Source organism: Aotus nancymaae, unplaced genomic scaffold (assembly GCF_030222135.1).
Source record: "Aotus nancymaae isolate 86718 unplaced genomic scaffold, 86718_ANA_hifiasm-v0.15.2.pri h1tg000036l, whole genome shotgun sequence".
Taxonomy (NCBI): Eukaryota; Metazoa; Chordata; class Mammalia; order Primates; family Aotidae; genus Aotus; species Aotus nancymaae.
The window spans coordinates 38,832,656-38,848,186 of NW_026988450.1; the positions used below are offsets into that span (position 1 = coordinate 38,832,656).

The following is a 15,531-nucleotide window of genomic DNA, read 5'->3' on the forward strand; positions in this document are numbered from 1 at the left end:
TTTTCTCAAGCATCTCATGTTTAGTAAGATGGAGCGAGCAGGGACTAACATTAAGGATCTGGAATCCACAGCTGATGAATAATTCTACAGGAAAGAAAGAAGAGATAAGCTTGTGGTTGAGGGTACCCAGCTGGAGACGGAGAAACAAGACTAAAATCCTCTGCCTTACTTGTCTGTTTTTTCAGGGGCCTGAGATCCTACATAGTTTAGCAGTGGGAGCCTGTGATGCTGCCAAAGTCACAAAAGTTCAGGAAAAAGTGAAGAAGGCAGCAGGATGATATGATATTCTACAGTGTTCACACAGAGATGCTGCATGGCTGGCCAAGAAATTATTCCAAGGAAATTAGCTATGTAGTCCTACTTCTTTAGGCAGAAGACCATATTCCAAGGTAAGTCTGAACCAAAAGCTGATGCTGCAAAAGGTAAATTCTCAAGCCTAGTAAACATAACTCTAGCTATAAGAATTTGAGCTTCAAAGGCACTCTACTGTTTGAGAGCTGGTTACATTATTGGCTTTAATGCTGATGATAAAATTTATGTTATAGCAAAACAAGCAGCAGCCTTAAAAATAGAGAAACTTCAATGTAAGTTGTATCTGAACATTGATTTAAAGAAATTACTTATAGATATATCTATGTGTTGTTGTATCCACTGATGGGGGCATTAATTTTACTAAACCCAGCAAATTAAAATGTTCTTAATAGCTTGAATCCCAAGAGTGTTTTACAAGGAAACTCAAATACAGACCACAGTTAGTATCACATTCAAGGTTCTTGTGTCCAGTGTATTTATACTCAAATCATTTTCTAAAGAGTGTAAAAAATGTGGTATCTTCTGAGGGCATTACTACTTATGAAAATCTCTTGCACAGTAGAGGTCAGGTTTGGAAATGTCAAACCCTGAGTTATGTTCCTTGGTTATTTAATCTTTAGGATCACGTACCATTGATTACTTGCTTTATGTAGGTGTGTACTTAGTTTTTGTTGTCTCCTCACAAGGTCAAAATCTGTGCTATTGGCCTTTTTTGTAACCCCCAACTCCTAATCCAGTTTGCTGATGTGCATAGAATAAGACACAGGGCCTACTGATTTATGGGGCTTCATAGCATAGAAGTGAATATAAACGTCTTCTGTTGGGAATCAATGATTTGTCCTACAAAGAACACATGACCATTTTCAGTCATGTTGCAACATACCTGTTAGAATTCACACTAGGGCACAAATCAGAGTCTTTAGCACGGATGGACCTACCTCCTTCAACATCAGTTCTGATGTAACAATTGCAATTGGAAGAATCCCTTAAGGATACAGTGTCTGGCCAAGACACCATCCTTAGTGGATGGCCCCATGGATTTTGCTTATGTTTTGTTACTGCTACAGACTTCTTAGCTGTGTGACCCTGGACCAATTTCTTAATTTCCCAAAGCCTCTGTTTTCTTATTAGTAAAATGGGGAAATAGTAGTACTTACCTCATAGGGATATTGGGAGGATAAATAAGATAGTAAATATAAAATAGTGATGCCTGACACATCAGAGTTTAAAACTAGATTGAAAAATATAGTATTTAACAATGTATTAGAGATGGAAATGGAATTGGAATGTCTCTTTAACCTCTTGCCTAGCAGAGAGGAAGCACTCAATAAGTCCTGTCTATTTTAATTAGGATAGGCTAAAGTGTTATTACAGATTGACTCAAGATGTAATTGACTCAAACTCAATAGAAGTTTTTTTTTTCTTTACAAAACAGCCCAAAGTGGATGTTACCAGTCAGTAAAGGGGACTCCACTCCACACAACCATTCAGGGACGCAGGGTAAAAGTGGTAGTGCCGTTTTTAGCTTGTAATGTTCTGAATGTCATCATCCCTGTAAGCTGGAATGGTGAAGGCACCTTCCTGAGAGGGGTTTTGTGGGCCAGGTCTAAAAGGGACACACCACCTCCCCTCACATTCCATCAGAGAGAACTTAGTTTCATGGCCATACTCAATTACAATGGAGATTGGGAAATATAATGAGGTTGGGGAGGATGAATTTTGGTAGGCAACTAACAACTAACAGTTTCTACTAATGCTCTTTTTTTCTGGAGCAATAAACTCAACATTGATTCATTTATAGTATTAGATAAAATTTGTCTTTCATTTGAAAACCTTAAAAACCTAACAATTTAGAGTCAAAATGTTCCTGTAAATCTATAGGTAAGAGTATACAGATCATGTGGTGTTTTTAGTCTAACATTTTATTTTATGCATAGAAGAACTTCTAACAGGAATCAACCACAGAAGGCATGCAAATTATATGCTACAAATTTACAATTTATTCAGAAATTTGTTAAAACAATCAATATGTATTGAATATTTAGATTTCTCTAGGAACTGTGCATTTCTGTGAGTGATAGAAAAAAAAAACAGATCTAGTCCTCAAAGAGCATGCAGTTTGGTAGTGGCATGCTAAGATGTCCACTACAAGTTATCATAAAGTTGGAAAATGAAATTATTATGGCAAAAGAGCTAACAAAGTGTAGAAACTGATTAAAAACCCAATTTTGATTAGGCCAGAGCTACTTTTTAATTTCCTTGATCTTTTGAAGTTTTCTAAATGGAGCCTCTATTACATCGAGCCATAAGTTTCTCTCCTGGTCTTCAGTTGACCAGAGCATCATGAAGTCCTGCAACTCCTCTCCCTCCACCTCACACACATGCAATTTTTAATGTTTTACTTCCAATAGGGAAAATTTTTAAGGGACATCTTTCATCAAAATTAAGGTTAAATATTGTTGGAGTTTTGGTGGAAGTCATTTCTAAGCAAATTATTAGAAAAGCAAAACCAATTTATATCATAAGTCTTAAAGTACTTTATACCTTTTTTTTTGCTTTAGAGATATTATGCAATTCTATCTATTTACAAAATAATTTACATTTCTTTTCAAAAATGTCCTATCAAGAGGTTTTGAAAATATCTATTTCACCAAAATTTATTTAAAGATAAGGCTAGAAATAATGACAATTTCAAAATTAATTACCTGGGTATCTTATCAAATCCTCTTTTTAAAAAACTAAGGACAAACTAATCTTTTTACAGAAGTAAAATATAAACACACTTTGATTACAGTTCTTCTGTTAGTGATTATTAAAAGAAGATACTACTAGAACAAAAATTAAACTTTCTGGAAAATGTCACTGCCTATTTCTAATAAAAAGAAGTTTGAACATGCTGTCTTCATTCTTTTTTATAAGACATTTCCATCCAGGAATTCTTTAGGCACAGAATATGTGTTTTATGCTTTGAATAAGTGGGGGATGACTTTCTAGATTTTGTGGGTACATCAGCTGCTCTTTGAAGGTCTCTTCTAGTATACCACAATGCTGAATGATTTTCCATTGCGTCTCATTTCCATTTTCTCTATTATAAGCAGTGATGCAATGTACAGCTTTGGATATTTAGCTTTTTTTCTTTTGAAACATTTCCTTCCATTTTCTCAAGAAAAAAGGATACTTTTTAAACCAGCATCCGTGTTGTATGACATGGTCGAAACATGATCAAAATAGGTCATATTCTCCATTTCATCTGACAACATATCACCTTTATTCTTGCCAATATTTAGGATTGCAGCACCTTTGTGTGAAGAACACAGGATTCCTAGTAAATGCTGCCATGGCTCAACTTGCTCCCTTAGATGTGTCATTTACTTTCCCTTAGTCCTAGTTCCTTGTCTCTCATCTTGGGATCTCAGCTCTAACAGTGGTTTTCTTCACATGGTAAAATCCTAGACTAACACCGATAATTATTCCACTTCTAAAATCTGTTTCAGTCAGTCACCTCTCTTTGTCTATCGACTTCCCTTATTCTATTATATTCACTGACCACATGACATTTTGGTCAGTGACAGACACATATATGATGGTGGTCCTATAAGATTATGATACCACATTTTTACTGTAGTTTTCTATGTTTATATATGTAAATACTTGCCATTGTGTTATAGTTGCTTACAGCATTCAGTACAGTAACATGCTGTACAGGTTTGTAGCCTAGGAGAAATACTTATACCTTATAGTGTATGTGTGGTAGGCTATCCGGATCATCTAGGTTTGTGTAAGCACACTCTGTGATGTTTGCACAACCACAAAATTGCCTAACAACACTTTTCTCAGGATATGTCCCTATCATTAAGCGATGCATGACTATCTTTCTGTTCTACCATTTCCCCATGTTCATTGAGACTTACCACTTTCTCACCATTGAGGTCACTGATTATCTATACTTAGTGCCTCAATGCTTACAGCTCTGAATGCTCACCTATAGAATGGGCACAACCACAGCTGCTGCTTCTCTAGGCTTCTGGGACCTGCTTCTGGATTTTCTTCTGTTTTACCTGTCCCTCCTTCTCAGTCTCCTTTCTGATCCTTCTGTCCCCTCCATCACACCTCTTGATCCTGGAGATCCTCACAACTCAATCCTTGGCCTTCTTTCTCTATTGACACTCACCTCTTGGTTGTTTCCATGTAATCCCATAACTTAAAAAATTTGCATTTCTGCCTCTCTCTTGGGCTCTAGACCCATATGTTCATGCCCACTCAGATATCTAATAGACACCTCAAACTAGCAGAACCATTGGCTTCCTATCTTCATATGCTCCTAGGCTTCAGAGCACCAGCATCCATTTCATTCTCAGGAAAAATAATAACATCATGGGAGTCAAATTGGACTGTCCTTCCTACCACACTTTCTCTGTTAGTAAGTCTTGTTGGCAGACATTCAAAATAGCTTCTGATTTTAACTACTTCCTGTTTCCACCATTCCAACCCTAATGTAAACCTCTATCATTTGTCACCTAGACATGGCAACAGACCCCTAATTGGCTTCTCAGACTTGGCTCTTGCCTATCACAGTCTATCTTCACAGAGCTGTCAGAAAGATTTCTCTAAAAGTAATAAAAATAATATTTACTAAGTACTTATTATTTATAATACCAGGTCCCATTCTAAGCTTTTTACCTAAATTTGTTCCTTTGAACCCTTTGAGATGGATGTTATATCTGTTTCCAATTTGTAGATGAGAAAACCGAGGCATAAGAAAGATAAGAAACTTGTACAGTAATATGTTGCTAAGAATTGACAGAAGCAGGATTTGAATGTGGGAATTCTGTTACTTGAGCTCTTAAATGCTGTGTTTTATTATTTTATGTCATTCAACTGGTCAACATGTTCTAAAGGCTCCTACGGGGGATGCAAGGCCTGGCCCCTACCTACCTCTTTGATTTGATCTCACATCCTACTTCTTTCTCTCCTCTCCTCCTATTCACTACACTCCAACTGTGCTGGCCTCCAGTTTATTGTTCATTCCTGTTTTAGGTTTTAAATTAGCTGTTTTTTTTCCTTGGGTTGCACCTTGCCATATTCTTGTCCTACTTCTTGTCCTCTAAATCTCATCTCAATTGTTACCACCTCCAGAAGCCCTCCTCAACCCCTCTACCCCATCTTTTCTCTTTGAAGCACTTACAACTACCAGAATGCATCTTATTTACTTATTTGTATTCATCCTTTTTCCATTACAATATAAATTTCTTTGGGCTTTCAGTCTTCTCTCTGTATCCCAGTGCTTTGAAGAATGCCAAGCACATACAAACCTCATGTCAGAAATGGGTATGACAGGGCTATTGTTATGGGCAAGTGAAATTACATACAGGAAATCCCTTTGTAAAGTATGAATTTCTTAATATAAATGGAGTATTATTGTTTGAAGCTGGAAACCCTGTGGGACAGAGGCCATGACTGATTCTGAGGCCTTGTCTGTTGTGAAGACAAGAATCTATACCTTAAAATAAAAAAAATCAATAAGAAAGGAAAGTAAATGACTAACACACATGATTTGTTATTGAAACAAGGAATAGTACATTTATCAATGATTTGTGTCAAATCAAGAAAGCATAGCCGGGCATGTTGGCTCATGCCTGTAACCTCAGCACTTTGGGAAGCCAAGGCAAGAGGATTGCTTGAGTCCAGAAGTTAGAGACCAGCCAGGGCAACATAGTGAGATCCTATCACTACAGAAAATTCAAAAATTAGCTGAGTGTGGTGGTGCATGTCTGTGGTCCCAGCTACTTGCAAGGCTGGAGCCCAGGAGGTAGAGGCTGCAGTGATTGTGCCATGATTGTGCCACTGCATTCCAGCCCAGGTGTCAGAGTGAGACCCTGTCTTGAAAGAAAGAAAGAGAGAAAGAGAGAGAGAGAAGGAAGGAAGGAAGGAGAGGAGGATGAGGAAAGGAAAGAAAGAAAGGAAGGAAGGAAAGAAGAAAGGAAGAAAGGAAGGAAAGGAGAAAGGAAGAGGGGGGAGGGGAGGGAGGGAAGAAGGAGGGAAAGAAGGAAGGAAGAGGAAGAGGAGGAAGGAAGGAAGGAGGGAAGGAAGAAGGAAGGATGGACAGTGACATGAAATCCCTGGAAAGAAGCAGTGTTCTGTTGTCTCAAGGGTAGGTGCACATTTGCACATCTATTTCCTGGTGCTTATACATTATATTTTAACTATTAAGGAGTTTTCTTTCTAACTGGAGAGTATGGCGTGTCTGGACAGGCTACTAGAGCTAATTATTTTCCAGGGCTCCTGCTGCACAGGCAGCAGGAATATTTTTACAGTTCTGCTTTATGAGCTCCTGGAGCCATAAGCATCTCCACAGGTTTCAGAGCTCCATCCTGGGGCAATTAGCAGCTGGTTGTGACAGGTACTACAAGTAGTGACTATGTTGACAAATTCGATTACACAGAAACTCTGTGTTTCTAGTGGTTTTTTGGGCAGCCCTGACTTCATGATAATCTCAAAAACATTGATTCACCTAGTATTCAGAGGTGCAAATTTTGGGCCAAATGCAGCAACTGTGTGCACTTTTTGTTCTACTCAGCATTTGCATAAACTCTTGTCATTATCCCTATGGTTTTTCTATGACTTTTATTTTAGATGCTTAGATTTAAGTTCATTTCCATCCTACAAAGTATACTGTGATTGGACATGTGCCCAAGAAATGGGGACTCTGAGACCCAGAAAAGTTCAGAGGAGAGCTTGAGAGAGAGTACATTGCCTCCTAAAGGGAGTTGTTAGAGGACAGGCAGTATTTCTCTGGTGGCCAACAATAGTTCTCTCTTCTGTTCTAGAAGCACCACTGTAAGACCAGCCTTCAAGTCAGTGACTCTTCCCAGGTGGCAGGAGTAGAGTGAGTCCAGGGAGAGTTCCCCTGCTTGGGGGCAGGGGCACCACTTTGATGACCTCTGGACTTTATGACTGCCTGTGGCCCTGGGTTTCCAGACAGGAGACTATGGATAGTCCTCAACAAAGAATCTGGTTTTATCTGGTTTCATTTAGCATGTGGTGTGTGCTTAGTGAAGGTGAGTCATGAAGAAACCGGATCTCTGTCTCCTGTGCTCTTAGTTCCCTTACTAAACTTTGTTAGTTTTCATTTTTCCCTCTGAAGAAAAACAGAACAATAAGAATCAAATTCAATGGAAGCCAATTTATAACTGTTGTTATCACTGGACCCTCTTGAGACCTCTTCCTCTTGGGATCATCTCTTCAAATCTAGGCTGCAATGCTTGCAGGCACAGCTGTCTAATGATAGATTAAATTGATACCACAATCCTGGTATAGACTTTCCCATTACAAAAGGCAAACAGCAGTGTCTTTTGAAAAGAGCACTGAACCAGATAATCAGGGGACTGGAGTTCTTGCATCCACATACCTTCTACCTTCTATTGTCTGAGCTTTCATACGGTCTTTATATTCTTTCTGTGATCAAAGTAGACTTATTTCTCTCAGAAGAGTAGAGTCAAGCTGATGTGAGAAAGTAGACTTAATATCCTGGAGGGAAGTGTGTGTGTGTGTGTGTGTGTGCGCGCGCGCGCGTATGTGTGTGTGTGTGCATGTGTGTGTGTGTGTGTGTCTGTGTGTGTGCCTTCCTTATTTTTTAGTAGAGCTGGCTACTATTTGGAATGTTGAATAGATATCTTGTGTTGTAATGAGCTACTGTGCTTTACATTTTGCTTCTGGGGCCACTGAACTTCCAAACGTAAGTCAAGCCCCACTCCAGATTCAGGATCAGCTTTGCCCTTGCAAATAAGGGATTTAAAGAGCTATAGATACATGCTCTTGAGATCAGCATCATCTCCCTGGTTCCCATTCTGACTCTGCCTTGGTCCACTAATTACAATCATTGAGTTTCTTTCCCACTTCCGAGCCTTGACATGCTCCATAGTTTGAACACCTGAATCCCGATCTTACTCCTGTGGCTGAGTTAGAATCTTGTGAACTACTTGCTCATTTCCCAGACTTCCCTGACACTTCTTGCCTGCTTGGATCTCTCCTCTGTCTTATTACTCAGGTGTTTCTGAGAGTGGGCTCTGTCGTTCACCACCCTGTGATGAAGTTCCCCGATGGTGACTGCTTGAGGGGATAGTGGAATTCCCTGTCAGATCCTGCAGCAGGGTCTGTCCTCTTGTTGGAGCTGGAGGATCTAGTTCTAAGTCTGTGTTCTTCACCCATCTGTCTCACACATCACAGTTAGTCATTTAGAGAGGTAATGCCCTGATGCAGGACAAGTAGTCAAGAGAGATTGAGGCACTAAACAGACACCCTGCCTCCAAAGATGAAATACACTAATATCAGCATATTTACTGGCACCTAGTGTGTGCCAGGCCTGGTGCTGGGCACTGGGGATAAAACAATCTGGAGACAGATATGTTCAGTGTTTCAAGGGATGTGCATTTTAGTGAAAGAAAAGTAAAACGTGTGTAAGCTGACAAATATTTGTAAATTACGATGAAGATGGCTTAAATAGAGGCTGAGAGAATTGAGGCAAAGATTCAAAAAATTATTTGTTTGGATGTTCGTGCTATACCTGTCATAAGAATGGAAAGAGGATCCTCACCTCCCCTGTTCTCTCTGAATATTTTTCACCAGAACTAAAGTCATTTCAAAGAAATGACTACACACATGAACAGTTATCTTGTGAAGTCAGGATATGCTGCACTGTCCCTTATGCTCTGTAACACTAAAAAGCAACTTCATTTTCTGAACAAATTTAACAGCCTGACCTTGGGACTTGCCACATGCTGCCCATTAGGGCATAGGATGTTAATAGGAGCAGATTTTTTTCCACAGATTTATCCAGACTTAGAAAAATGAAAGAATGAGAAGACACATGACTTCTTAAATTCCAAGGGGGATGCCTGATGATATATGATACAATTTATTTATAGAGCATAAGTAAAGTGGAAATACAGATCCTTGGACTAGCCCTGCTCAGGTTTTTTTTTCTTCCACAATTAAAAGAATTTCAGAGCAGAATGGTTGCAGTGGAGGCACACTCAGAACTGGGTCCATCTGTCTGCAGTCACAAATAGAAAGCTTGTCACAATTGAGACAATATTAGTTAATCTTTGCCCAGGAAACCACAGAGTGGCAAGTGTTGATGGCATGACTTCAGAAGTAGAATGATGCTTAGCTGTGGCAGGAAAACAATATTTAAAAAGAAAATATACCTCCTTCAGAATATATATGGTCTGTAAGGATCTCATTTAAATTCTCTTATTCCTATTGGTCAATTTTATATTATCCCAAGTATGGGCAGAATTGTGAAGAGGTGGAATGAAATTATTTTACTGGTCTCCTTAAACTCCCCCACCTTCTTCCAATGATAGACCAGTGGGGTGACAGCTCTGGATTTAACAGTGTGGTCAATGGGAACGAGGAGGCGTGGGAAACCAAGATAGAACCAGCACCTACTCCTCAGCTACTTTTTTCACTGCTACAGCTAGTGTCAGTGTATGGCTGAATGTGCAATGAAGTGACAGCAGCCAACATGAAATATTCTCTTTTCTGATGGGGCATTCCATGAACTTTTCAAACTTGCAAACTCATCCTATGTCAAGGATCTGCTCTGTCCCAAAGATAACTTAGAGATGAGGGAATTGGATCCTGTGTTTTTATATCTCTTCTTTTGCAGTTGACGGGGGGTTGGCCTGTTTAGACTAAATAACACCCAATAGCCACTTCAGCTCTAATTCTGGGGAGGGAGGCAATTAATTAGTTTACAGGTAACACCAGTGATATGCTAGCATTGGCTAGTACTGGCTTGCATCTTTGCATTTAGTAACATCTTGTTAGATGCTTGGCCATAGTGGGAGTATTTATACCAAGTAATTTGGCTTTTTTTTTTCTCCCAGAGAATAATGTCACCCACATACCACTGGATAAATCTCAGATGTCTTGCAATATTCACAGTGGAGACTGGCTTTCATCGTACTTTGTCCATGTGAGAAATCTTCCTTAATGGATGAAGTGAGGACATTTATTTATGTACATTTAGTATTTTGCCCCTGAGAACAGCAGCAAATCTAATATTTACTCTAAGTGAAAGCATCCTTGTCACTATAAACCTTCAGGGGAGATTTGCACAAAATTCTGGCATCATGAGTATAACTTGGGTAGGGCAGTTGCTGGTGGCAGCTATTATTTTAGTTTCCTGGTAAACCAAAGACTTCCCTTGGATTGTTCATGTGCATGGTTAGTGGAAAGTTTTTCAGGCATTCATATCTTCCTCCTTCTTGAATAGTTACCTTTAAGTGCTGTAGTTTTTTTAAAAATAATTTTTGCTTTTATTCATGTGTCTATTAAGTTTGTTGATTTCTTTAGTTCAAAGAAATCTTTGTTCAAAGGTAGTTCCTCAGATTTGGAGTCTAGGGAGTCTTTTTTGGGAGGTGTATTTGTACCAAACTGACTTTGCCAAAAGAAGTGGGGAGTAGGTGGTATTGTACTTGGAATTTTAGTGTTTTGTGAAAAAGAAAGAAGACAACAATGAGAGAGAAAAAGATGTGGAGAGTTAAGGTGTTTAAACACTCTCTAGGTGGAATCTTGACAAGTTATTGGTAAATCATTCTAATATCTCCCCTTAATTCTAGGTGGATATTTATTTTGATTCAACTTGACAGGTAGAAAAAGTTCTGTTACAAATGGCCAGGTTTAAAAAGTGGAGATATTACCAAGGGGATGGAGAAAAAGTTCCCAGTCCATGCCAAGGCAAGTTGTGAAGTAGGAACACTTTACATTTCTTATCTTTCTACCTCTCTTAGTGTAGGTTTTTTCCCAGGATTTTCTCCACATTGAGACACTCAGGACCTTCATTACTTCCTCTGAGGAACCCAGTTTATTTGCCAAATATAGCACTGCATCAGGCCCTATTCAATTAAATTCAAAAACATATATTGAGTACATTCTGCATGCTAGGAACTGTCCCAGGCCCAGGGAATTAAACATTGAATGAAGCCCAATCCATGCTTTAAAGGCGTCTCACAATTTTGTGAGACTCCTTCCCCTACATCACTCTAAAACCATTCAGAGTGGGTATATAGTGGTCTATTGATACAAACCATGTTCTACATGGATACTGGGGGATTAAGGAAATCTTCAAAGGTTGAAAAGGAGAGAGGAGGGTAAGGATATACTAATTACACTGTTAACATTCATTGAGCATTTACCAGCTGCTAGCTTTTCTAAGGGCTTTACACACATTAAACTTATTTCATCTTTACAACAGCTCTATTGTTAGTAGCAATATTATTGCCATTTTCCTACTGTATCCACTGGGGCACAATGCGGTTAAGTTGTCAAATACAAAATAGTAAGTAGTAAAAGCAGCCATCATGGTTACGACTGGGCTGTATGCAAAGATACATTTTGTATTCAGTCATCCATAAGTACATGTGTATCTATGTTAATTAAGTCAACAAACCATGTCCTTGCATTGTACTAGCTCTAATGATATAAAGAAAAGTTGAAAATGGCTTGCTCCGTCAAATATTCCCAAATTGAATGGAGTAGACATCTCAGCAAACAAAACATGACAAATTTGATTTAAACAAAATACAAAGGTAGATGAGAAAACATACAAGGGACTCCTACCTCTAGATAGGAGTCTTGTATGATGAATATTAGTTTAATTAATTTTATATGCTATGCCCACTTATAAAAAAGATTTATTTAAGAGGACTTTCAAAGATGCAGGAAAGATAGTGCCTTTGAAATGCCAACAACCTTTTGACTGGGACCTTCAATCCACTTACTTTACTACATTATTGTTTCAGTCTCTCACCTCTCTTGGTAACTTCCTGAACCAGGTTGAATGCAACCCATTCTCCTCTGCATCTAGGCCTGCAAGGTGAAATTATGCTGGAGGAAAACACACACCTCACATATGTGGTCACTAAGATCAAATGAACTCTTCTTTTTCTTTTTTTGTAATTATAATTTAAAAATTTCAATAGTTTTTTGGGTACAGGAGTTTTTGGTTACATGGATGAGTTCTTGATTTTAGTGCACTTGTCACCCAAGCAGTGTACACTCTACCCAATGTGTTGTCTTTTACCCCTCAACTCCTTCCCTCTCTCCTTCCTTCCTTCCTCTTTCTTTCTTTTTCTTTCTCTTTCTTTCTCTCTCTCTTTTAACAGAGTCTCTCTCCATCGCTCAGGCTGGAGTACAGTGGCACCATCACTATTCACTACAGCCTTGATTCCCCAGGCTCAAGCAATCTTCTTACCTCAGCCTCCTGAGTAGCTGGGACTACAGGCTACCATGTCTGGCTAATTTTTGTATTTTTTGTAGAGATGAGGTTTTGCCATGTTGGCCAGGTTAATCTCAAACTCCTGGATTCAAGCAATCTGTGGCCTTGGCCTCCCAAAATGTTGGGATTACAGGTGTAAGCCACTGTGTCCAGTCTCAAGGGAACTCTTAACGCTACTCAGGAAGTATACTGTATTTCCCTGGCCCAGTTATTCTCTCTGTCTCTACACCAACTCTTTCATATCTTCACTTTTCTCAAACCTCATAGACTTTCTTGCATATTATTGCTTGCTACTCATGGTTTTCTGTATTATTTTACTGAGAAAATAGAGGCAGACAGAAGAAAACTTCCACTAGCTCTCAACGCTGCATCATCTGCCCATCTGCATCAGTTCCAAATGACTTTTCTCCTGGGTTACTCTGATCTGTCTCTGCTCCTAGCAAAAGCCAACACCTACGCTTGCACACTAGATTCCAACCCTTCTTGCCTCACTGATTTTTCTTTCTCTAATAGATCAAACTTTCTCTTATTTCTCATATCTTAAAACCACAGTCTCTTATCCTTCCAGCTATTTATGTCTTCCTTTTTATTCATGCCCTCCTGTTTCACGTCCTCAAAAGAGTTGCCTATACTCACTGTCTCCAAATGTGCATGTCCCATTCTCTCTTCTGCAGTTGGGATTTTGCTCCTGTGCCTTCACTGAAAGTAGACTTATCAAAGATAACAATATATCTTCATTTTACTAAATTATATGGTCTTTTCTAATTCCCATCTTTCTTGACACCAATTGGACATTCATTTACTCAATCATTCAGCAAGTGCTGTTTTTAATGACTTATTATCGCCTGGGCTGTTCTAGGTGCTGAGGAAAGACACTCTCCTTGTTTTGCTTCTACTTTTCTGGCTGCTTTCCTCAGTACTGGCATTTGCGAGTTCTTCCTTATCTTCTCTTAAACCTTAAACATTGAATGCCCCCAGGGAAGTCCATGGACCTCTCTCTTTCTACCTATGCCACATATCTGTCTATCCTGGACCTCTCTGAAGTATATTCAATTGTGTATTTGATATCATCACTTGGATACATATAAAATGTTTATGCTTATTATGACCAAAATTGAACTCCTGCTATCCCCAACCCTCTACAATTGCCCTGTTCACAGTACTCCCTGACTTAGCTAATGGCAACTCATTTTTCCAATTGTGTACACCTAGAATCCTTGTGTGTACCAATTGTGTACACCTAAAATCCTTGGCATCATCCTTGACTTCTCTTTTTATCTGAAAACCAGCATTCAATTCATTGACTAATAATGTAGCCTTTATCTTGAAATACATACCCAGAAGTTGATGACTTCACCTTCACTGCTATCTTTCTGATCTAAGACATGGTTATCTTTTGCCTGGATTATAAAATTATCTATTAAAAGATCACCTCGCTTGTACCATTTTGTCCTAAGGTCTATTCTCAATAGAGAAGCTGGTGTGATTCTGTTAAAACAAGTTAGATCACATCAGCTTTCTACTAAAAAATTTCCAGTGACTTTTTATCTCTCTCAGAGTAGAAGTCAACATTCTTAAAATAATCTTCAAGGCTTCAAGGCTCTGCATACGCTGGACCCCATTAACTCTTTGAACTTCCATTTACCAGATATCCTCATGGATCACTGTCTCACCTGCTTCAAGTCTTTAATCAAATCTTACTTTCCTGATGAATCCTTCCCTTTATAACATCACTGCTCTTCACCCTTCCAGCTCCTGAAACTTCCTAGTTCCTGTTTTAGGATAATTTTTCTCCTTTGCAAGTATTTACTTTATTTGTTGTCTACCTCTTCGAGTAGAATATAACCCTCACAGGGATTTTATTATTTAGTTTGTTTCATTCATTTCTGTTTTATTCTCAGTACCTAGAAAGTTCCTGGCTCAAAATATGTGACCTACAATTATGTGTTGAATGAATGAACGAACAACATAATTAATCCTACAAGAACACTTCAGGCATATAGATTTGTTAAATAATGAATAAATGACACATAATATAACATGAATGCCGTTGAGAATAATTAGGCAAATGGGAAAAAAAGGTAGAGTTATAAAACGAAGTTAAGATTTAGGCTAAATGATGTACCCTGAATATCAATATTTTTGCTTAGGGTAAATCAGAAATTTGACTCTAAGGCATACAGTAGACAATGTAAGAGGAAAAAAAGTAATAGTGTCATGATTCAAAATTCTGAGTCAAAATTAAGGCATAACAGTTTCTCAGGCAAAGTAAATTAATTCCAGAGAGCCACTTTCCCCAAGGGTTCTAAAAGGGAAAAGCGCAGTGCTACGTAATAGAATGTCTTTAGCAGCTTCTTAGGGTGTCCTTCAATAGGTCACGACATCTCACAGAATAATTCTGTATTAGCAATTCTAAAATGATCTAATATATTATTTAGGTATTAGTGCTCTGCCAGTGTTTCTTAACGTAGTCTATTGTAAGAATCTAGAGGAAAGAATAAACCACAAAATTTTCTGATAATTGGTCTTCCACTTGTTCATTCCACAAATATTTATGATCTACAATGGACAATTAACGGGCTCAGTACTTGATATACAATAGTGTATGAAAACATGTTATTCCTTATGTGATGCATGTCACCTTTCCAAAAGTACCTCTTCTTTCAGTCTAATTTTGAGAATTAAGAGGGCACTGTTTGAATTATGTTTCTATTCCAGAACCTAGAATGTAGCTGCTAAGTTGATATATTTAACATATTTCTATGTGTTTATAGTGATAATGATGTTATGGTTGTTAGCTTGTGCTTTTAACTCAAACAGGCCTGAGTTTGAGCTTTACTTCTACTGCTTATCATCAAGTTGGACAAGTTACTTAGCCACTGGAAGTTTCATTTTCCTCATGTAAAAAAAAAAATGGTTATATTACAAAGGTGTAC

At 38.4% G+C, this 15,531-nt stretch overlaps 1 protein-coding gene across 1 annotated transcript in view; it reads left to right on the forward strand.

Moving 5' to 3' along the window:
* Positions 1-242: 242 nt before the first annotated feature.
* Positions 243-15,531, forward strand: part of NECAB1 (N-terminal EF-hand calcium binding protein 1) — a 714,313-nt gene continuing 699,024 nt past the window's right edge. Inside the window, exon 1 of the mRNA XM_064384351.1 lies at positions 243-389. The gene's annotated coding sequence lies outside the window, so the exon portion shown is untranslated. The remainder of the gene's footprint in view (positions 390-15,531) is intronic.